At 40.9% G+C, this 25,386-nt stretch overlaps 1 protein-coding gene across 10 annotated transcripts in view; it reads right to left on the bottom strand.

Moving 5' to 3' along the window:
• LOC308121614 (RNA-binding protein Musashi homolog 2) overlaps positions 1–25,386 on the bottom strand; it is a 266,100-nt gene that overhangs the window by 206,928 nt on the left and 33,786 nt on the right. The window lies entirely within an intron of this gene.

Below are 25,386 nucleotides of genomic sequence, written 5' to 3'. Positions count from 1 at the left end.
ATTTTCTCGATGTGAGAAGAAGCCAAAATAATACCGAGGTTATTCTTGGGTCTGCATTTTGCTATGCCCTTGGCTCTCTTTTGCGTAATATGAAAACGGCCAGAGATTCTCAGTGCGCTACAACAGCATGTCTTGTGAACAAAAAAAAAAAAAAAAACAGGCAGTTCAGACCTATTTTAAATGTAGTTGAGCTCGAGCCATTTCTATTCACAGTGCTGAGTCTTGAGACTGGTACATCATAATTGCAGGAGAGTTAAAAGCTTTACAAATTTGAGGTAGCATATGTGGAAGATCTGGTAAGCTTCCAACATATCCCCCCAGTTGAACCGCCACGTGCCAGCTCATCATGCACTAATACAACACATCATGCAAGTGCAGGGTGGAAACAGAACAGTCCCACACAACAGTCATTTCTTGTCTGTCGACGCAGTAGCCAACCGTAGGCAGCACAGAGCTGCAGAAAACAGGCTTAGACACACAGTTCTACATGAAAACCCTTCTTTTCCATGAGCTGATCCTTCTTTGTTCTGCATAAATGCCAATTACATAATTCTCTCTGGCATGCAAATCAGATTAGATGAGGCCATGGCAGATCACCTATACTGCTCGGTCTAGTCCTGCCTCCAAATCTACAAGAATAGAAGGTTTTCAAGACTTGTCATTTCTATGCATTCACAGCAATTTAATCTGCTTTGAATTCACATAAACGCACGCCTAAATACCTTTTCTTTATGTGAGAAATTAGCAGATGTCTGATGAATGGTTTGTATTTTGTAGATGGCATTATTTTGTTTGAGGGGAAAAAAGAAAGGGCTTTATGAAGAAGCCCTAATGGTATTTGGTTTAGGGAAAATAAATAAATAAAAGCTACATGAATCTCTGATGTGAAATATCAAGGGTATTAGCAAATGTTAGAGATGTCCAGGAGTACACATGACATGCTATATCAGGGACATATTTGTATTCTGAGAAGAGACACTGACATTCAGCTTGTGGGCATGGATATACAGAATCATGCTGGGAAAAGGAACCAATGCAAATTAGCAAATCGAAGGAAAGTGACACTTTGCTGGTGGCTGTGGGAAGTCATCAGGAAAATGTTGCGGCAAGTGCACGGTGGAGTCGAGAAAAGCACAAAAGAGACTCTGGCTTGGCTTTTTCTTGGGAGTGCATGTGTGCAAGGGCACATGTGTGTACTTCCCCGTGCGAGTTTGTCCCAGCCCAGGGAACTAAAAGAGCAGAACAAACCAGAAGTTGCCTGACAGCGCAAGACCCTACCCAACGTGAACTTTGAGGATGCAGGGGCAGCTGGTGGAGGAGAGAGAGAAAAAAAAAAAACAGACATGGAAAGCAGCATAAGGGAAGCTAAGAGTGCACTACTTTAATTGAGAGTTGGAAATCTGCAAAAAAAATAAAATAAAAAAACATGTTATTCATGCCAGTGTGGAAGCTTTAAGAGGACACAAATAAGCGACGCCTCCTTCGAGAAATCTACGTTCCCTTTTCTTGCAAAACAATATGTTGATACATCCTTTTCAGATAATATAGAATGTGGGATTCAATGCGGCTGCAGGCGTATTTCTGTGACTCTGAGTATCCAAGCATAGATGCTCTAAGTGCACAGGCCAGGCAGCAATATATGTGCGTTACATTTTGCATTAATAGATGCAATCCCAGTCGCACATTCCTCCAGGCTCTCTATTGTTAATGGTATTATAAAGCACACAAGACCGGTGACATTAACTTGTTATTCAGCTTCCATCTTACCACATAAGGCTGCTAAAAATATACCGTGCAAAGCAATGACTTTCAGAGGTTTCCCCCTGTTGTAGATACTGAGCAGGAATTTGCATTCTTAATGTCATAATCCATCATAATCGATGTCATTTTTCTATTTAAACCACTAAATACCATTTGTATGGGAAAGCTATTCCCCTTAAACAATGTGCTTTTGCACTGAGAACATATGACATTCATGAGATTTTCCCCCATTAGCTGGAGAAATTTAAAAAAAAATTTTTTTTGTGTGTGTAAGAGCAAAATGTACTCGTTAAAAGTCCTTCTCAGGAAAAAGAAGAAAAAAAATCACGATCGCAGAGCTTCTCTGCCACTTGCTAACACAATAAAATGCCATCATACCAGAGAGCTCTTCACAGACAATCCGTGCACATCTGGGTTTGCGCACATAAGGCAGACACCCTTCACGCAGTAGCCAGCAGACATACAAGTCCAGATAGATAAATAAAAGGTTGCACAATCATAGGGTTGATGCCTCTGTCCCCGCTTTGCCGGGCCATCAAACGGAGCGGTGTGTCCCCGCTGCCGGCCGGCCCTCCGGGGTCGCGGGGACAGATACAGGAAAAGATACAGATCTATAACCTGCAGTATTGGGGGCCTAATTGATGCAGGTCGAGCAATGCAGGGAAGATCGACATGACAGGCGTCAGCCACGTGTGACAAGCTTTATCGGTTTGTCTGGGTCTTCAGGCTAGGAGGAGTTACACCGAAAAGTGATGTCGACAAAATGTGCGTCATGCACAGCTCATTTATACTCCTTTTTGTCATTTCTTTGTTTAACGGCGTATGAAATTGTTGTGGAGTCAGATTTTTTTTTTTCTTCTTCTTCTTCTTTTTCTACTCTCCCTGTTTGTGGAGCCCGATGGAAGGCGGAGTTAGTCCAAATGACAGTACAGATTGTGCGGTACCAAAAAGAGATGGGAAAAAATGGGAAAAAAAGACCCTGCAGTGTGAATTAGAAATGTCTGCTTGGAATACCCCCACAGATCAGCGATGAAATGTGTTAAAATTGGCAAGAAACATCTGAAACACAGATGTCTAGCGGATGTTTCCCATAACACTTCCTCCTCCTCTGACATGGTGAGCTGTCTCTCCTCTATTCATATGCTAATGTTCAATCAGGCTGCCCAATCCGGAAGCATTTCCAACCACTTTCTCTCTCTCTCTCTTTTTTTTTTTTTTCTCCAGCAATCAATTTACCTTGGAGAGAGATAAAAGCTTAAAGAGTCACATAAGAGGCGAGCTGGAGCAAATGGTGATATGAACTGAAAAAAAAAAAAAAGAGGGGAAAAAAAAAAAAAAAAAAAAAGCTACCAAGACAGAAAAGAGGCAGTTGGGGAATAGCTGGATAATGTAGGTATAAACACACAAGTCTGTGCCTAGGAAGGCTCGACTGAAGCTCATTCTCATCTAAGCTGAGTTCCCCCCCCCCACTGCAGGAGGGACTTCCAACACCTTCAGCTGCAATATAAATGTTAATAGAGTTCAGGGAAAGAAAACGAGGCGTAAACAAACAAATGTGGTATTCCATGCTTTGGGGCAGCAGGAGGGCCCTGCCATTGAGCAGGATGTCTGTGCACGTTGGTAATGTGTGCGTTTGCATATGCACGTGCAAAAGGGTGAGTGAAAAAGGGGGGGGGAATGGGGATGTGTGTGGCGAGGATGGAGAGGACCTCCAGCAGATATGCATGTCCCACACCAAAAAATTTCCCCTCTTAAAAAAATACAAATAAAAAAAAAATACTTGGGCCAGACTTTGCCGTAAGACAGTAAGATCCCCTCTCTAACATCCAGGAAAGAAAAACAGCTCTGAGGTTGAGAGCTACTCCGAATGAAAATCCGCCGCAACTACTGTCACCAGAAACCACACAGCATCATAAACCAAAACAAAAAGTAGGTCTCCTTTTAAATTGAGTGTTTTTGAAAACATCAAGAGTACACCGAAGACGCGTCGTTTGTCTGTTCTACACGAGGCTCTTGTCGTCTGTTGCTGCTAACAGTCACTGTACAGTACAGTAAAAGCAGGACAGCGAAAAACAGAGGGGGAGAGAGAGAGAGAGAGAGAGAGAGAGAGAGAGAGAGAGAGAGAGAGAGAGAGAGATGAAGGGTAGGTGGGTGGTAAACACTCACATCCTCATTCTGAGCACACAGGCAGCCACAACTCTCCGTCCCGACTTGTTCAAAGGGTTGGCAACCTTCAGACCAATTAGACATCACAGGGCAGGCGGCACAGCACCCAGCTTTCATATAAACGGCTCTCCATGAATTTTTAATCAGCTATAATTTAAGGATTTAAATAAAGATCAAATTCTTCCGGCTGCACGGCGAAGAGGTGTCTGACTGTGTATGTGTGTGTGTGTGTGTGTGTGCGTCTGCATTTTTATGCAATCAAACGGAAGTGAGTCTGCATGAATGTGTTCATCTGTTTCACTCACTGTCTCCCCCACCCTCCCTTCTCTTTACCCCCACCGATCCCTAATGCTTCCTCCTCTCACTACCCCCCCCCCCCCCCCCCCCCCCCCCCCACCTTCCCCTCTCCAATCCCACCTGCCAGTGTTATGAGCAGAAGCCCGGCAGGTTGTCTAACCCACAGCAGAAAATTTCCTGACTGACTGGTTGACTGGTCGGCCGGCTGAGTGGCAGCATGTGAAGAGCAGGAGACAGATCTGCAGGGAATCACTGACAGATGTAATTAATGAGGTCATACTTGGAGCTGGCAGTCCCCTTCATATCCAATTCCTGACGATCACAACCGAACACACCTGCAGCTCCAGCAGCAAGAAGATGGGAAAAACAAGACAATGCCCCCCCTTATCCCCCCCCCCCCCCCTCCCCCCCAGACAAAGAGAAAGATAGATGCGAGAGCGAGGCAGAGACTCGGGCTGTAATTTTGTCCTCTCAGATAAGACTTTACATGACACAAATCCAAAAAAGGCATTATCAAAACTACAGTGACACAGAAAGCAATGCTGTGTGCAACAGCTGAATCCGCCTTTTTTTGTCAGCAGATATTTCTATTTATCAAAACATTGAAGGGCCTTCTTTTCAGTTTGTTTCTTCTTTTATTTTTTATTTTTTTTAACATTTTCAAAATTTCACAAAAAGTCAGCCATTGTGAGCCGCTGCTGTTAAGAAAAAACACATAAATAGACTTTTAACCTCACAATTGGAAATTGGAAAGACCAGTCTTCTGTATTCATTTGGAAAGGAAAAATAAACTCCCCCAATATTGTACTTTTTATTGCTGTAATTCCCGGCAGAGCTATTTGTGAAATATAAAGTAATGTGCTGCACATTAGTTTGCCTTATTTTTTATTTTTTATTTTTTTTTGTGGGGATCTTCTATGATGGCTCTCTGGACTTTACTATTTCTTTACTCGCATGGCATTTTATTGCAATTGAATGCAATACAAATCTGCCAAGGAAGTATCAAAAACAAACAATAAATGCTTAACATATTAAACAAAAATTTAAAATAAGTATGCTGACAAATAATAAAAACATGTATAAAGTAATGTGAATTTTTTTTTTTTAAAACATACATGAAACTAGTGGCTGTTTAGTAACTCCCTTCAATATGACATCACTCACGCACACACACACACACACACACACACACACACACACACACACACACACACAAACACACACACACACACACACACACACACACACACACACACACACACACACACACACACACACACACACACACACACACACACACACACACACACACACACACACACACACAGAAGCCGTAAAGTTAATTATGCTGAATGTCAATGAGTATTCCTCCTTTTCCACCTGGACCGCATTATACGATCTCCTGGCCTGGATTTCTAACTTCACGGTGGAGAGTATTTATTACCTGTAAACAAGCGGGAAAACAAGCCTTGTCACGTTTCACTGGGGCTCCCTCACTCATCACTAATATGTGAAAATATGTATTCAGGTCAAAGATTTCAGGCCTTCCCTTGAGACCCCGTCAGTCTTCAGTGTTCCTTAGTGAAAACATGCAAACAAACAAACACATGTACTAAAGGGCACACACACACTGCCTCGCAAATGCTGTATACCTCAAAGGAGAGCGCGGACATATGTGCACAAATGGAGCGCGGCACGTGTGTCGGCGCTGGTTTTCAGGAGCCCGACCGTGTGTGTTTACACGCGCGCGCTCGTTCTCTCTCCTCTTGAAGTGTGCGAGGGCTGACCATTCAATACGGCTTCAATGGAACACTTACTAACCCTGAAAACAAAGGAGAGCCTTGGCAATGCTCTTGTTATCCATCACCTCTTCAGTCCTGCATAAATAACTCTTAATAAATAGCATCATCATGTCAGAGAGCTTTCAGCTGCATGGCCTCCCCTGCAGCTCCAACCTATTTTTCCCCCTTCACTCTGCACTTTTATCCTTACTTGTTTTGCATTTTTGCCTCGCTTAGCATTAAGGGATTCAAAATATTTTGGAACATGGGTTTCTCGTGACTCTTCAAGGATGCAAGATGCAATTTTTCCCGGGACTTTTTTTTTTTTTTTTTTTTAGGTACAGTCATCTATTTTGAGGGCATGGCGTGCCGTGATGAATTTTAAAAAAAAAAAGAAAAAGGAAAAAAAAAAGTGCTGCTGAGTGTCCTGTTGTGGGGCATTATCAGCCCGGTTAGCGCGGGCTATTTCAGGATGGCAACACCCCTCCTCTCCAAGCAAAGATAATCAGTGGATGGTTGGAAGAGCGTGAAAATAATGTAAACAGGACAATCTCAGTCCAAGTGAATAGCGAACACATTTATCTCGGTGCCGGCTAATTTTAGCTTTTTATATTTGATTTGTGCATACCAAACAGGATGCTTCTCTTATAGTGTCACTGTCATATCAGTACAGTTCAAATGCGCTTTAATTTCTTCTAAGCGTGAGATTTTTGACCTCAAGAGGCCGGAGGAAAAAAAAGTGAAAGAAAAAAAAATCGCAGCAGTGGCCCTCAACTCCTGCTCCCGTTAACCGTGTCACATTCGCTGTTGTTAATTTCTGCCTGAAATTATTCTTCTGCCTCAGTAAATGTGGCAATAGTGTGTGTTTTCAAGTGTATCCAAAGGCCCCAGGTGTTGCTGCGTGTTTTGGCCTTTTCGGCGTGCGGCACTCTAAACAAACTGGAAGCAATACATCCAGCTCTTTAGCGCAGCGATTTCCACACAATCACTAACAGTTGATAAAAGCAACCGGAATTATCCTCCAGAATTCTCTACCGAGGAGGGCACCATTGCTTATTTTGTCTCGTCTCCTTCCTCCTTCCTCCTCCACCTTCCTCCCCACCCCCTTTTCTGTCTTTTTGATGATGAAACAGTCACTGGGCACAGTAGCACATTTCAAGTGTTATCATTGTTTTAACAAAGCTTTGGCCCTGGCATTCATGTTTCCTGCTTTTTTTTAACTTTCCTTTTTCACACTCCACCTCAAAGAGCAGTGTCATGTTTTATCTGACCATCTCACACTGAGCCTAGAGAGCCTATCTCTTTTATCTGACCACCACTTTCTACCTCTCTTTTTTCCCTGTCTGTTTTTTTTTAAACAACCAAATACACACACACTTGCAAAGACGACACCAGATGGAGTGGTATGTAAAAAAAAATAAAAATTCTGTTGTCATTTAGCGGAAAGAAGTCAAAGGTTGAGGTGCCTTTCTAGGAAACGGTTGCCCCGAGATGTCATTGCAATGGCCTTGAGAGGGGGGGGAAAAAGCAACAAAATCAATCAGCACTTAGTGTGGATGAGATCCAGTGACATCAGAAAGGACTACACAAGGCCTTTAAATAATGACGTGTCGCTGAAATGGCCGAGACAGCCTCATCCTCACCTGCACAAGCACTCAGCTCGCTCCCTCCAGGCTCTCCTCTTCCTTATTCTAACCTTATATAGAGCTTTTCTCATTCATGGAGAAACACATCGGTTAAGCCCTCTCGACTATACCCAAGTTATTTATAGACGGAGAGGTTCCACAACGGATATTCATTGTCCAAAGTAGGAAGAGGAAAGACGATAACGGGTCATGTAAACCCGAACTTGCAGTCGACTTCGGACCGCAACAAAACAGACGGACTTCGTGGCCGGGCGCACTTGTTCACAGGACCTTGTAATGTTGCAAAGCAGACAATGAGACCGTATTAAGTGCCCAACAATGGGGTTCCTAAAGTACGATGAATCCCGCAGGGTCTACTAGAGTTAGAGGGCCGTTAAGGATTCTGTCCATTGGTCTGTGATGAATGATGTCGTAGCCGGCGTACTTTAGCAATGATAGCTTATAGCTCCATTAGCCTGTAACTACAGAGAAAGGGTCAGGGAAAACGGTGAACTCCCTGGCAACATACAGAGCATAGGCGGGCTGCAGTGGCCAGAAAGATTCATTAATCTAAGATGATGAGTCTTGGTAGGTGTAATTAGGCCTCCTGACACGCAGAGTCTCACAAGAGTTGTGTTTAAGCCCTTTAAAGCAAGAAAAGAAAAAAAAAAAAAAGGAGAACCTTCCCCAATGTGCTAGCAGTGCTTAGCTTGGAAATAAATAGAGCGGTGTAGCTGTGTTATCGTTGTTTACAAGCATGTCTCTGTATTTTCCTTAGTCGCTGCACTGGGTCTGTGGGAGTTAATCATTCATAGGTAGCGGGGTGGCTTTAAGACACAAATGCAACTCTTGCTGGCACCAGAGCTACCAGCATCACCCACACTTTCTATATATAACTCTTTTTCCATGGCTAGGCCATTTGTGGAGCAGAGTTCACAAGGGCACTTGCCTGGGGAGATGTCTACAATAACATTGTTAGCTCGAGCTAAGGAAACATTACAGTCAACACCCTCTTTCATAAAAACTAATACTGTTATCAAGACTTTATATACTTCATTGGCCACATGACTAGAGTCAGAGGAAATCTGTAATACCGGACGTGAAAAAGAAAAGCGCAGCAGCCCCTTTGTTTCGAGCCCCAGCGTCATGTAGCCCTGCAAAAGGGGGTATATATCTCCAAAGTGTTACACTTCCAGGAAAACTAATGGAAGCTCATCTCATTTAAATGTACACAGAGTGATATTTGCCCACCAGGAGGCAGAATAGAATTACAACCACACAGATCTGGATAATACAGACACTCAAGTTCATAAGTCTAAATAACAAACAACAGCACACTTAAATTTTCTGCAATAACAGAACAAAATGAGAGTCCTATTGGGATCATTTCTTTCCAAGCATCTGACAAGTATATCAACGCAAGTCTGTAGGTAGCAGGGAAATCCGTGCAAGTGTCTTTGCACGGTGTAAAATGGTGATGAGATGCCTCTTTTTCCTCGCTTTCTGCCAGGCATGCATAGAGGCAATTATTTATAATTATATTATAACTCCTACTGGTTGATGCACAGTGTTACGCCTTGAAAACAACAGAATAAAAATCTGCAAAAGTAATAATAAACAAAAGCTTCCTGGGTGGAACTCAAATTCACCTTTATTGAGACGGTTGGCTACACGGAGACTATTTTCTCGCCATGTACATATCTTACAACAGAAACCATTTGCAGGGTCCAAGTCAAAGCACTGATTAGCCCTGACTGCAATTTAAAGCAACAACACAATACACAGTGTTGCTGTTTGTGATAAACACGACTAATGATGCATCCCTAAGTTGATTAAAAAGTGAAAACTTGAGTCTCTTAAAGCACGCTGGCTTAGCCACAGCTGCGTTTGGATGTTATCGATGGAGGAAAAGCGTTTGTGTAGCCACAGACTGAAATACATTTAGCAGTGGGCATCCTCCGTGGTGGGAACTTGTCTTTGTTTCATTCAGATCTTTGTCATGGATTATATTTATGATCGGGTGGAATGCATGAGGATAACATCAGTATAAAAAAAACTTCAAATTCCAGCAAAAGCCAATTAAAACTAATTAGTTTTTTGTAAGGCAGAGACTAGGAATAGCAAGAGGCAAAACGTCATCGTCTGGAAGAAAGAAAATCAGACGTTTGGACAAATTTCCAAAAATCTACTGAATTTACTCGAAAATTTAGTTGACTAAAATCTTTACAATACTTTTTTGACAGAATTGACCATAATTGTGACTAAAATTGTATATTGTTTAGTCAACTAAATCTACAACAAAATTTGACATAACGGACAAACAAAATGAACTTAACCTACTATAAATACAGTTTTACATCTTTTACTAAACTAAATTTCATACAAATGTATCAGACACAAATCTTTACGCTACTTGAATAAACTAAATCTATGAAAATGTGTCAACTAAAGTATTTGAACTAAACTAAGATGACAAGATGAGATTGCAAAATCGACTACACATTTAGTATACTTTAATCCTTATAATACTTTGACAAAATGTATTTGGATTTCGCTAGACTATATATGTATATCAAGGCAACTACATCAATTGCGAAATGTATTGAATTCACAAACTTCACAATACTGAGGCCTTGTTTACACTAAAGCGCCTTCAAGAGAAAACTGAAAACGTCCGTTGCGTTTTGAGGATCGTTTTCAAAACCCTGCCCTGTAAACAAGGCCTAAGTTGACTGAATCAACTACAAATTCATTCCACTAATACCTTTACGATACTATATCTACTAAAAAATATCTTAAAATTGATCAATTCCATTGACTAAATTACGAAACATGAACTATTCTTGTTTGAAGAAAAGTAAACTACTTGAGTCGAAAGACTGTGTCCACTTTTGCCGTAGAAATAAACACTGGTGGAAATGACCGATCGATCAGGGAGTGTAACTAAATCCGGACCCTCGCTGGCGACATCGGGCCCTCCTTAATGTCCGCTGCCAGCCGAGCCCCGGGTAGCACAAGCAGCTATATTCAAGAGCTCCAATCCTTTAAGAATAATTAACAAGGCCATTAAAACAAATAAATAAATAAATAAATCATACAGCCTACACACTCAATTAACACAAGCCATTTTTGCACTTTCCCCTCCATTGTGTCCCAGAATAGCCGGGCTGAATTGGCACGATTAAGCTGTGTTGGTGATGACTGCATCGTGGTGGGCCCTGCTGCTATTCCCACAGCACTCACTCTGTTTGTCAGTAGCTTTAAAGAAAAGATTTAACAGCTTCAGGGATCACCTATCAAATGTGTGTCTTTCCGAAGGTCTAAACAAGGTGTAATTACTGTCTGCCTCTTTCTTTTTTTTTTGTTCTAGGACGAGACCGTCTAAACACATCTGTTTTTCCAAATGAAAGTGAACAGAAAGACTGAAGCTGGAAGATTAAGGGAGCAGCGTTTGGACAAATATGTGTTTGAAAGTGAGGAAGAAAGAGCAGGCTAGATCTTTTTTTTTTTTTTGGTGTAGTTTCCTCCACTTCAATTGCCAACTTACAAGCTTTAAGTCAATATTTATGGTGATCAGAAAACCATCTGAAAGTCCCGCGCTGTCCAATAAAACAGTGCCTGCTTAATGTGTCATTAAGCACCGTGTCGGGATTGAATAGTGGTGCATTAAGTGTAATGAATCTATGACAAAAATGTAGCCCCAGCAGTCTGTGAAATGCAAACGCATTGTCCTAAAAATAACCCTTATCTCGCAGCAGTCATTATCATTGGGAACACTTCAGAAAACAGCAGCCTTGGTTGTGTGTAAATAAACAGTGAATAGCGGAGGAAGAGGGAAAAGATAACATACAGCAGGAATTCTATCAAGAGGCAGGGTGGGATGACTCATGAAAATAAGTGACTTTGAATTTATTTGGGGGAAGGACAATAAGGAGCTTTGAAGCTCTGAGATTACAGAGCGGTAGCTGATGGAGCAAACCGGCGGAGGCTGTGTGCTCCGGCGCCAGTGTAGCACAAACTGTGCTACCGGCTCTGGTACTCACTCTTGTGGAAATACATGTAGGGCACGGCTTCATCAACCCCCTGGGGGGATGCAGCCATTACATTAACACAGCTCACCTAGCGGGCAGAGGGACAGGCCAGTGTCTTTGTTGCAGTGCAAGTTCATCCCAGTCCCGAGTCAATACCCTCCATTCGTCTGCCATTTGTCATCGTGAAAATCACTGGCTCCTCGCCGGCCAAGCTATATCATCAGATAGAATCAAGCAACTCGCATGTGTGCGGCCTTTATTCATTCTTTTTTTAAGGTGTAATTAAGCAGGCTTCAAAGGACACGCACTTAAATCTCAAACTGCTCAGTGATCGTTTACTTACGCCGACGTTCAAAAGAACGAGTCAACATCATCGCATGATCAGATTATTAGTTAAAGGGTTGATGAAACAAACACACCTCGGTGCCAAAACCAGAAGGCGAAGGGACTGTATCTTGGTTTGCGTGCAGCAACAATTAAGAGATCATTAGGAAGTAGATCCATCATGGAAGCCACAAACACAGGCTGTTTGTGCAGTGTACAATTGTGTTTGCATGCTTAATCAATCAGTACGCTCACGTCTCCAGTTGTAGTGGTATTAAAAGGTGAAGAGGTGAAGCCACTCGTCTATTCTTTCGTAGCAACGGGGACAAAACGTGGTCGGCTCCGGAGGAGCAGAGTAAAAGGTCATTCCCTACTTCCTTGCTTTTAGTAAGTGGAATCAACCTGTTTCGCTCCCGCTGTATGTACCACAGCTCCGTGTCTCCAAGCCTACATGGACCAAAGCTGGAGGAGCTTCAATAATTAGTAAACAAGCTTTGTTTACAGCTTAGAAATCTTTGATCACAGAAGCAAGGTTAAAGTATATGCCCATCATACCATACATACTGTCCCTCAGTCTCTTTGATGCTTTTTATAGTTGCTGCTGGATTGGTTATTTTTACTGCACGTCCGCACGAGGTTTCAGTGTCATATCAACCTGTGGAGGCTTTTTGAATCACAAATGACTACTGACCACCCATAATAACCACCATGCAAACTACTAGAGGAACCAGAACTGTGTAAACTGCCTCCAAGAGTCAAGAAATGTACAATCACAGGTGCTCGGAGTAATCCTTAACCACTCATTAAAGCCATCCAAGCCCTCCATTTGCTACGTAATACGAATTTCTGCATTCACTGCAGTCAAAAACCTTCTCCAAATGATCATGCATACAGATTATATGTTTGCAGTACAAGAAGCCAGCATCAATCTTATTTATATCCCACCTACCATCAAGGAAGAGAGGCATGAAAATGATTGCTGGCTTTTCTTAACCCCAATCAGTAGTGAAGTGTTGTAACTTTGCAGTCTTTTTGGACTATGTTTAACATCTGAAAACAACCCAGGGACTCTGATTCAGTGGCCAGGCGATGGTTATCACACAGACACACACACACATACACACACGGACGATCACGCAGAGACACACACTTCAACGAGGGAGTTGTGTGCGGGGATTGGAGTGGGTCCTCAAATGTAACTGTACCATTTAGCCCCGGCGTGAGGACAACACCGGCCAGGGTCAGCAGCGAGTGCTCATGAGAAGGCCAGAAAAGGAACTCTAGACCCCGGGTTCAAATAACAAACTCACACCGCAGGTGGCGTTCAGCCGCGGCGCACCCCGAAGCTCCGCACAGCGTGCACGAGGACATCTGTCATGTAAATGAATCAACTAATGAAACAGAATGAGGCTGGAGCACAGAGAAGGCCCGATTGAGATGTCAGGTTATAACCTTTTTCTTTTTTTCTTTTTTTTTTTCCTATTACAGAGGAGATGAGTTTAAACGTAGGGAGCCAGTCTGAAATATCAAAAGACATCTACATGAAGAGGTCACAAAATTATTATTGCCGGGCTGATGTTGTCTGTGTCAATAAAAAATAAGCCCTGTGCGGTGAAGCAAGAACTCAGCCATAAAATCTGCTCTCACTGTGGTATTAATGGATATCAGATCATCGTCTGATTCAAGTTAGACGCTCAGGTTTTTATCTCTTTGGACAATTGGGAGAAACAGGTGTTCAACAATAGACGCTCACCAAAAAAAAAAAAAAAAAAAAAGGTTGATAATTATAGTCCTTGGATAATTTCGCTGATGGTTCATGAGCGAGAGAGGGCCTGTTTCTAATTTCTAGAGTTCATTGCTAATGGCACTAAAATGGCTAATTGTTTTTTTCTTTTTGGGGGGGGGGGGGTGAGTTTAAAAGAAAGTGAGCAGAGCGACCAGGAACAACACAACCACACAAACAAAGAAATCAGGGTGAACTGTTACCATCCATCACTGCAATTAATAGAGAGAGGGAACTTCTTTGCGAGTGTGAGGCTATTTTATTATCCCTTCAGAGGAAAATCTGCCCACAATGTGTGTTAAAAACAGGACACTGCAGGTAATATAATAAAAAAGCAATTTATATTCACCCTCATTCATACTCAAGTGTCACCCAAACACTCATCACTGAGTGCCCTGAGCACATATTTTGACATGAGTGCAAGTAGATCTGCACATTGTTATGTATTTGTTTAAAAAAATATATAAAAATCAGAAAGTCTTATTACAGGAGGCTTATCACATTAAAAAAAAACTGATTTTCAATGTCAACAAACAAGCAGAGAAGAGATAGAGGGCTTATTAAGGCTGGTACAGCTTAAAAAAAAAAAAAGTCAAGTGAATAGATGATAACGGGAGGTAGTGAACGTACTTACACTCGCTTGTTTAATGGTATCGAGTTTAGAAAAGACTGAGACTTGTACAGAATTGATTGAACTCGTTTAGTTAAGTAAAGAGAAGAAAGCATTAGTATAAAAATGTGCCTAAGTAAGAAAATTGTTTCTTTTTTAAATTAGAGAGATACCTCCATTGCCATACTGTAGTAATTTTTTGGTTGATGACAAAAATAAGAAAAATACAATTTCTAATAAAACCTACAGATTTAGAACTGTATATCTGGAATTGAGTAAAATGTATATACATGGTAAATGCTTTAGACCCTGTCTACACAACATCTCAAGTGAAAACGCATCTTTTTTTGGTGTTTTTGTTTGAGAGACGTTCTGCCTTTACACAGCAACGTTTTGAAAACGATGTCAGTTGCGTCTTCAGTGGCTCCGGGCACCATTGTCGTGTAAACGAACACCATTGGGTTGCCAGATTTTAAAAACATACAGTCAAATATTTGTGTTCAAATGTATGGATCAAAAGTACAAAGTTATCTGCGAAATGACTGCCCAAGGAAAGTACAGATATCTTAAAAAAAAAAAAAAAAAAAAAAAACCCTGTATAGATTAAAGAAGTATTATTGCTGTCACTGCTCTCCTCTGCTGATTCTCCTCTGCAAATGATCCAACTGTAGATGGTGAATCAAGTCCAATCATCATGCCAGAGGCAATGGGTCAGATTCTCCCTTAGTTTGACTTTTTTTTTTTTTTTTTTTAATGTCAGATTGAAAATCAGTAAAATGGCTTTTTAAGTAGTGCATTGCCGTTCAATTACATCCTCATTCCTCGTCCAAATTATGGTGTTAAGCATGCTTGGGCGAAAAAATCAATATGGTATTATATTACAATATTTCCTCTTGCCTAATGTTGATGGACTTAGGACAGGTATCAATATTGTTTTTTATTAGACTAAGAGGGCTGCAAATGGATTCTTTCACTTTGAGCCTAACACTGTTTTGGCTTTAAGCATCACTGCCTCACGACTTCTCCTTGTGGCACTTATTAGATGGATGATTGGAGGGCTGAGATGAAGCTCGCATTGGAAAAAAAAAATAAAAAATTAAAATCAGACTGTGGAGGGAAAATAAATCTGACAGGCAACAACAAAAACTGATATTGAAATATTGCCAAATTCATAACCCAGAATTTGGATATTCACATATCTGTGAGTCCCAGTATTCACAAAATTGCTTTGGAAGGTGCTCTCCTGAAGGCCTTGATAATATCTTTTCACTTTCATATGCACAGGAATGAAAAAAAGACGCAACAAAAGGCGAAGGCACCCCTGCGCAATGTCACTTCAGTGTCTAATGATTCTAAGTCGGATGGCCCTGTGAAACTGCAATTTAATAACGTTCTCAGTATTTCTTATCATCAGCAATCGAAAGTCAATACTGCGCAAGTTAGAAAACCCGTCCAACTCCTCTTAACAGCATTACGGCAGCTATCAAAATGACGTGGGACCACCTGAAATGTTGCCGCCTGAAACCGATCGGCTGCATGTTTGTTCTTCTTCTGATCGTGAGACTTGAAGAAACAGATGCAGCGCTAATGAATGAGCCACAACGTCTGACCTCTCCAAACGACACCGGGGAAGGATCGGCACCTGCGCAACGTGCCGCATACTTGGCACATCCATGCAAAATCATGAGTCTCTGTCAGAGTTCAGACATCGCAAGCAACATTCAGTCACGACAACCTTCTATGAAGAGGGAATCTGGTGGAACGTATCAAATATATCATGATACTTGTTTTGGAACACCACACTCTGTTATTTATTCACATTAAGTTAATTTTTAGAGAATTCAATACCACTAGATGCTTTTTCTTATGTGACTACAGTAGTCAAATCTGCTTCAAACGCCCGTGTCGAAGCTTCAAAAGTGCCGCAATATAAGTAATTCAGGCAAGGGAAAACTAGCTACTTTTATCGAAAAATAAATGAAATTGCCTCCTATTTTCCATCCAGCTGTCATTGTTGTAATTCATCCTCGGCCATTTCTTCCAAAAAAAAAAAAGAAGTCAGCAACAGGAAATCAAGCCAGAACCACAGCGCACCTCGCTAATAAACAACTGAAATGGAAAGCATTTAACCATGAACTAATGCCCAGCGCTAAAATACAAACACAAATGGTGTTTGAAATAACACAACATTAAAGTGTATTGATTTGGCTCTTATGCCACTTAAATGCAGGAGTCATGGTTGTATGGGCCACTTAAATAGGTCGTTGAGATATGATCTGTCAGTTATGCAGATATTTTTCAATAATTCACATTTTACTAGGTTAGAAATAGCAGTTTTTGAACAAATGTTTATTATTGTTATTGGTATATATATATATATATATATATATACACACACACAATAAAGGCCATCATGCAGGACTGTGACTGTGAGGTCTGGGTCTTCATGGGTACAAAAGATATAGCCGGTATCATCTCTCCAGGAAGATATGCAACCGTAGCATCGTCTCTGACGTAAATGATCAAGTCGTAGAAAACTATAATACTTGTAATAGATTTCTAATAGAGTCCATTGAAGATAAAGAAAAAAAACTAAACTGTGTAAAGTGCACCAGCTTCTGAAACTAAACTTAAGCCAGGATTGTAAGCCTTGTTGTGCCATACTGATTAAATTTCCAGCTTAGATTTAGGATTTGCTGGTTCATCAGATGTGGGGGGGAGTTCACTGCCAAAAGTAGGCATTTCTTATCTTTTCAGTCCTCTTGCAGACCAGTCACGGCCTCCGAAAGTCTGCGAATGTAATTTTCAGCGTTATCTAGAGCTCATCTCTAATTTGTATACAATGGAGAGAGAGAGAAAAAAAAGAAACTCCTCTAAGGTCTGTCACATGGAAAAGAAAGGCTTTTCATTTTCGAAGTCTATTAAATCTAATAACCCAATAAATAAATAATAAATAAATAAAACTGCAATTTCCTGGAGAAACAGCTGTGGATATATATTAAAAGAAAACTGATATAATCTTGACAGGCAAATTTCCTCTCCAATAAGTCAGCCACATTCAAACTGAGGCATCTCCATGCAAAAAAATAAGTTGCAAAATTAAGTATTTCAGAGCCAGAGTCATCTGTTGAGTGGGAAAAGGCCTCAGCTTGACAGTGGAGTCATTTCGGCGGCAGATACCTTTCAATTTGCAGTTCCTATGTGTGTAAAAAGGGAAAAAAAAAAAATCAATAAGGAGAAGAAACCCATAATGCAAGTTTGACTGGAAATTGCCATCACTTGATCCAAACCTCAAATATATTTCTCTTTCTTAACTATAGACATCAAGAAGGCTCCGGGTGCCTCACGAATGGCTTTTATGAGCGGATCCTATCATCGCAGTAAGAAACGGAGCAAACATTAGTCCAACATTATCCCGATGCACTCTCAGATCATTTTGCAATTGGCCTGTTTCATTAGAGCAGTTAACGTTTGCATATTTGTACATCGTTTCCAGCAATCCGCCACTCCACCACGATGTATGCCTCGGCCACATGTATAGAGCGCACGGGATCCTGGGTTTGCCCTACACGCTGTGTGCTCATGCAACTTAGAAGAAACACTCCAAGTGAGCTAATAATTTCACTCCTGTTTATATTCAAACAATGTGAAGAGCTGCAGCCAGACAGACTGGCTCAGTAAACAAAGACAACAGCACATTTTCTCATTACCAGGATGCGTGAGGGAGGCCAAGGCATAGAAATTAGCGAGCAAAACTGCAAGGAGAGCAAACCAAGCAGGTCATCCGCAGTGTTTGGCAGCCACTGATTTTAATTTCAATATTACCGTACAAACAAGGAGAAAAGGAGTGGATTATACAATAAACACACACTCCAGCCTGCCCACTATAGCCACAGATAGTGGTGTGGTGTGTGTGTGTGTGTGTGTGTGTGTGTGTGTGTGTGTGTGTGTGTGTGTGTGTGTGTGTGTGTGTGTGTGTGTGTGTGTGTGTGTGTGTGTGCCTTGGTGACAGGACGTCTTACCTCTGAGAGTGATTCCTCACTCTGGTCAGGGTGAGTGGTGTTAGAAAAGGTAAAGGCTGCGGTTTGACAGCTGGCTGAATGCGCTGCGTGGCATCGGAGGAGAAAACGGCGATCCCCATCTCCACACCTCAATCACACACACCCAAAGCAGGAAACCCACAAACCTTTTCACACCGACTAAAAAAAAAAACACAACTTGAATTGACGCAACATTTCTGGGCCATTCGTTAATTCTTTGTTATTATCTTTTTTAACAATTACAGACAATCCCAAAGTTGTCCGTCATTTTGACAGATTATACGACTGAGGGCAGATTCAGTGTGGTGAAGAGGTAAAGACATTATGCAGGTAATTAAATCTATCAAAAAGGCATAAAAAATGAATTATATCCCAAGTATATTGATACCATACTGGAAAAAAAAGAAACTTGAATGAAACTTTTTATATTATGAACCTTTTTCCATTAAGACTGAGAAACAGTCTAAAGTTCATATGCACTTTGTTTCAATATATTCTGATGATATACAAACTTATCATATTTTTAAGACTAACTAAGATAAGTTATGAGGGTTTTTTTGGGGGGGTTAGTATTTTTTTTCTGTGGGTCTATGAAACCTCAAGCTGTGATGAATTGTTGTAATATTGCAATAATTACTTCTTTGTTCCATTAAAAATGACGATAGTATCTGAAGGTATTCTCTCCTTTTGATGGATTTATTTTCTTTTTTGCTATGGATTTCCATTCATCAATCTTTTATACTGCTTTATTAAACGTGTCCATCAAAGGACAAACACAGAGAAAAACGAACACACAATTTAGAGTCAAAAATGTACTTCAAGTGTGTGTTTTTGAACTGGAGAGAACCCACACACAGGGATAACATGCAAACCCGGCATCGATCGACCAAGCTTGAATCTATTTTTTTTTTGTAATTTTCCAATATAATGTACAAACATTTTGCTTATATTATGAAACATTTTAGTTATTAACCTGCTTGTCAAAGTGTTACGCAACAACAAGGTCCTGGGGAATACTTTACTTACACTTCTTCCCCATTTGTCTTGTTTTAACTGCATTACGTCCCTGAAGCACATAAGCTGCAATCATTCCTTCTAATCTGTCTCGTAACATTTTTATTTTGTAGTAGGAACATATGTCCAACTGATCAACCAAACTTAGAGAGTCCCACCGCTCATAAGACTGTAATTTCATTTACAACTGATTATATTTATGATACTGTTAATATCCAGCCATGTGTCCCACTACAGAAGTGTTATAAAGACTAAAGGCCCCTCCACACTTAGTAATAAGTGGAGTTAACATATAGTATTTTTAACCCATATGTTTCGAGAATTGAATATGATGTGATTGGAATTTGGACAACATTTATATAAAAATGGACTCCAAAACCCTGTATTCTAAGCAAAATTTGCTCTGTAAAGTTGTTTTACAACTAATTTGATTTGTTCTGAAAGCAAAACCACCAAAACAAAACAAAATTTCCCACCCAAAAAATTAAATATGATAAAGGGAATTATTTTAGCCTTTTTTGTTGTACTCGACGCATACAAGTGCCCTCAAATGGCAACGTTTTACCATTTTGTATATTATTAATAGGAGGTATTCTTTCCTTACTTGATGAGTCTTGATGAAGAGCAGGTGGAAGGAAAGAGATGACGCTGCAGAGCTAAGTGCGTCTGAGGCGCTATTTTCATGCATCTATACAATCTTTTTCTTCACCTCTATTGTTTATATAGTTTATATAAGTTTTCCTTGGCCCCATGGTGGCCATTAATTTCTATAAAAAATATATTTTGAATGTATTATGTTCGGTCCGCTCCGGTAGTAAAAGCGAATAGTGGCTGGTTTCATTTTACGTGCCAACTCATTATTATCGTGTTGCAAGAAAATATCTTGTTTTTGACAATTTGTTGGGTACCAAAAACTAAGAAAAGATTTCTCTGTAAGTTAAAAGTGGCCCATGATGAAGTCTTGCACGATAATGTGCTTGATATCAAGAATATGGACCAAGTTTCAAAATCTTCAATTCCATTTTGTGTTTTGTTTTAGGGGTTGTTGGGGGGGTTTTTTTTGTTTTTTTTTGCTTTGAACACATGTCAAAGTGTTTGAGAGGAGCCAGTTTAAAGTCATATCAGATCTTCTTAGATAAGCCAAGCTGACATTTATCCCCATCACAGATCACACTATAAACTACAGCTGAGTGAAAGTACGGTGTGCAGAGCACAGTGCTATTACAGAGGCAGACACCCACCGCATCATTTATCCTGCCCATAAATCAGCCCTCTGCTCTACTGCACTACCTGCTCCTCTTGTCCCAGCAGATCTCACTGACGTATCATTATATCTCATATACCTCCACTAAAATAACCTCTACTGAGCCTAAGAGCTTAGGATGTGTGAAAGGGAGAACTCGCACCTTCTCTCTGTCTGCTCGAATGATGCTTTGCATTAGAGCTTCAATTAGGCCTGTGATCTATGCTTGATGTTTTACTGCCTACTATTTTGTCTCTGTCTTTTGGTTTGGGATGAGTAATGTGTTTAGGGGTTGTATAACGCACCATCTCCTCATAACAAGTCTAATCTTGTGCCAGTGTTATATATATATTTATATATATCACTGCAGGTGAGAGGATTTGCAAAATGAGGAAATGCTGTAATAACGAGGATAATTGAGGAGCCGAGCTGACACCGGGCCTCGCATCAACCTCCACATTGTCTCCGCTGCTTAACTGAAGAAGCAATCGCTAATTGAATTGAAATTCAATGACTCCACAATCCCTCCCCACCCCATTCTTACATATACATCTGACACCGGCCTCTCTCTGATCCTCACACACCCAGGGGAACTCCGCCACAATCACTGCTATCTGGGGATGCATGATAACATCTGTACGTCATAGTGGAGAATGATTAAGGTTTGAAATATTTATTATTATAGATATCAGTTACAAGTCAAACCCTATATTGTGAATATATAGGTGAAAGTATGAAAACATAACTATCCAGTCAGAATTTTTCAAGCTGCCAAAATCATCGACCGTCCAGGATGAAAATAAATGTACCTCGTCTTCAGCTGTAGGTGGCAGTGTTGCAATCCATTCTCAGTCATTTCGTCCCATGAAGAAGTTCTTGAGACAATATTACTTTTCACTAACAAATTAGTGTTGTTAAATTGAAATCCAAACAAATTTGACCCAGTTTTGATTTTGTCTGTTTTTCTGATGAACTGACTGAATAACAATTTGATTCACAAATCAAAAGAGATTTTTTTATATTTTTTTACAGTCGATATGTTAATGATGTTAACATATGTGACATTTGTGGCATGTTATTTTCATACGGTGCCAGACATGAATAGCATGAGATTGCTATCAAAGACAGCCTAAGCAATCTCAAAATAAGACTGAAGCCATTAAAGGTGCAGTATTTACATGTTGAACGACGCCCATTTGCTGCATTAGGTGGCAGTAGTGAGTCGGCGTAGACACCAGTTTTACTTCAACTTTTATGAATTCATATCCAAGTTATGGGACTTTGTATTTTCAGTTAGTATTTACCAAGCGCTCCAGCCTCTGTTGTGTTTGGGAGCAGACTAGATCGTGGAGACACAAAGACTAAAAATACTGGCGCTAACTGGTTAGCTTTGCTAACTCCAGTATCTCAGCACATTGACATCCATAGAATCCTGTCGTGACTGCCGTTTTCTTTTAATAAAGCATCTTAAATGGTACCTTTAAGATATAACAGGACTAGACAATATGTTCTGAAGCTTCAGGGGTTAACACCTCGGGCCAGCAGGGAGGAAGCCAGCCAAAGTCCCGGGTCTCCTATCAGTGGGGGCTGAATCAAGGCTCTGTGGGGAAAGGCAGCAAGGCAGCAAGGCAGCAAGGCAGCAAGGCAGCAAGGCAGCCTACTCAGGCCTGTCTGGAGCAGACATACTGTGTACCCCTTCACTTAGCCAGCACTCAACTTCTGATTCAAGTGACAATGCCACAAAGAGAGAGAGAGAAGTGTGATGAAGCAGTGGAGAAGGTAAGAGGCTGTCAGCACTAGAGTGAAAGAGAGAGAAAACAGACATTTTTAGTTGAGGTGAGAAGAGAAGAGGAGAGAGAGAGAGAGAGAGAGAGAGAGAGAGAGAGAGAGAGAGAGAGAGAGAGAGAGAGAGAGAGAGAGAAAACAAGGACCAATTTATTTTTCAAACTGTGAAAGCTAAAATTGAGAAAACATACAACTAACAGCTGCAAATATGATGAAAAGTTTGGAGAAAACCTGGGTTTTTAACATAAATTCAGCATAAAAATCCCATTTTTTTTTTTTTTTCCATTTTCTTTTTAAACTCTGCTGCCATCCAACGTGCTCTCCTTTCTCCCCTTGACTGCCCATGCCTCCCCCATTATTTCTTCACTCTCCCTCGCTCTGCGTCTCTTCCTGTCTCCACTTTGAAGAGCGGCGGTGTGTTTGTTTGAGAGGCTCTTGCATCACACCTGTTTGTTTAAGCTGCAAATGACGCTGGAGACAAAGCGTGCCTGTCTCTGTAGACTGCCCGGGTATAGCCCGTGGTTGCCAACAACACAGGACTCCCTCTACCTCTCACCCTTTTCTTCAGTCTCGCTCGCCTCGCTCCGTCGTGTTCTCCCTCTCGTTCTCCTAACAGGGGAAATACACAACACTGAGCCTCTGTAATAATTCCTACAAGCACGGCACACTGCTAAATACTCCCAGAGCACTTCAGCTTAGTCCCATGGATAATGTGGGGTAAGAACACTCCGGCTCATTTAACTTCAACTTATCAACCCAATAATGACGACGAACCATCGTGAGCAGGAAAAACAAAATCAGTCTGGAATCTCTAAAAACAATGCACATAAAAAAAAAAAAACAACTCCTGTCTTAGCCAGCACCTTCACGTCCATACCTACATACAATGTGATCAGCAACTGAGATGTGGAATTTATTTACCACCGCATTATCAAAGAAAATGCCAAGCACTTCTGATTTTACACTCACAATAGGTTACGGATCAAAGCCCTGCTATCAGCAGTCAACATTATTCTCTCAAATAGACCTGCGAAGAATCACTCCGTAACCTCTGCTGTGCATGTAATTCTCTCTCAGATGGATCTTGCATAAGCAAAATTCTCCCTCACACACACACACACGCGTGCAAACACACACCATCAAAGTCACAGCACACGAACATCCACAGGGCAAAGGCCTGGGTTTCTTTTTTTTTATATTTTTCTCCTGGCTGAGTTTAAAAAAAAAAGGGTGGGGGGGGGGGGGTGGGGGTTAAAGGTTGGGGATTTAAATACACTTTCCAATTAATATCACTGCTTGTTTTGGCTCCAGAAATGAACTGAACCAGCCATCGACCACTTGACAGACCTTAAAGCAAAAACAGTGGCAGGTCACAGTCTCTGGAGACGGGGAAAAAAAGCAAAGTGCTGCTTCTGTAGGCTGGGATACATGCTAAACAGGTCTATATCAACAAAGGGATTAATTGCAGTAATATTTGAAACTAATGCTTTATGAAAGTAGCACAGGCTCCATGACACTGCATGCCATGAGTACGAAATGGAGAGTTAGCAAGACCACCAATCGACGTCTTTCCACATTTGCTATCACAGTCGCCGCTGTTTCGATGGAGTCACTGGAGTGGGCGGGACCTCATGAGGCCAGAAATCCAGCTGATTGGCCAATTGGTTGCAATGTATGACACGTTCAGATAAAAATATCTTTTCTATTGCAGTACTTGATGAGTCATTTACCATTCGTGCTTATGTTGTGAGGATATAATCCCCCCCCCATTCAGTTCAGTTCAGTTCAGGCAACTTTATTGATTCCACACGGAGCAATTCATTTCCAAGTGTACATTCATGTATACAGTCAGTCACAACATAAATAAATAATCAATCTGTCAAGAAAGCATATTAAAGCATGGGACAAAGAAACATGTCATGTAAGTAGCCCACATATACAAGTCATAGAGCAAGATAATAATATCAATAATATATTTTATTTTAAAGGCGGCATTCTCGGCACTTAAGGACACTGTACAACCAGTCAAACCAGATATAAGATAAAGCATATAAGGTAAAATCGAGATTAAAAACTGTAATAAATAAGCATTGTAAATATTCCTGTTATAATCTTTTTTTCTCGCCTCTGTTATTCTGTATGTGTTTCTGTTGATATGTGTCTCCCTCAGCTCTGTGTCGACTTGGCAAAAAGTTCGATTTAAAGTTAAATGTGCGGCGGCTCTGTGGCTTCAAATATTTCTCTATCGGTCTCGAGTGACAGACGTGTCTTTTGCTGGATCAGAGTGGTGGTGACCCGACTCTCAACAGAAACCTTCACTTAACTGGAGGCTAAACACTGATTTGTTTTCAGCCAGTGTTTGCATGTGAATACATCCATATTTCTGAAGGATGGGCGGCCGATGGCAAACATATTTGCTCGGTTCACATTAATATTCAGCTACAACATTTGCTCTTATACCGGTCGTCAACACCAGTGTAAATAACATTTGCAGCTCAAACATTTTTAACATGCAACTGTTCCCATGCCGCTTGACCTTTCGCGGCTGTGCACGGCGACACATTAAAACTGCACATTATGAGATCCGTCTCACGGCTGGAAAAAAAAAAGGGTGGAGCAACTTAACTTTAATGTTGGAATTTTCTTTTATTAATCAAGCCAGGTATCAGTTTTGGTTTGTGGACTTTTATTGTGATGAAAAATCAGCGGAAAGCTCTTCCCAGGTGTCTTCCGCCACTCTCCATCCTCCTCTTTCCTCGCGAGCAGCTCTCCTATGACTTCCAGATGTGACTCAGGCACTAAGCTCCATTATCAAAGGTTACTTTAAGTTGATTAGGAAAAAAAAGAGAGAATTTTTCGAAAGGTCCATTAGAATAGCAGTCCCTATCTCCATCAGTAAATGCAGCAATATAAATATGACACAGGT

Source organism: Lipophrys pholis (genome assembly GCF_963383615.2).
Source record: "Lipophrys pholis genome assembly, chromosome: 16".
NCBI lineage: Eukaryota > Metazoa > Chordata > Actinopteri > Blenniiformes > Blenniidae > Lipophrys > Lipophrys pholis.
This window is presented reverse-complemented; position numbering and strand designations above follow the sequence as displayed.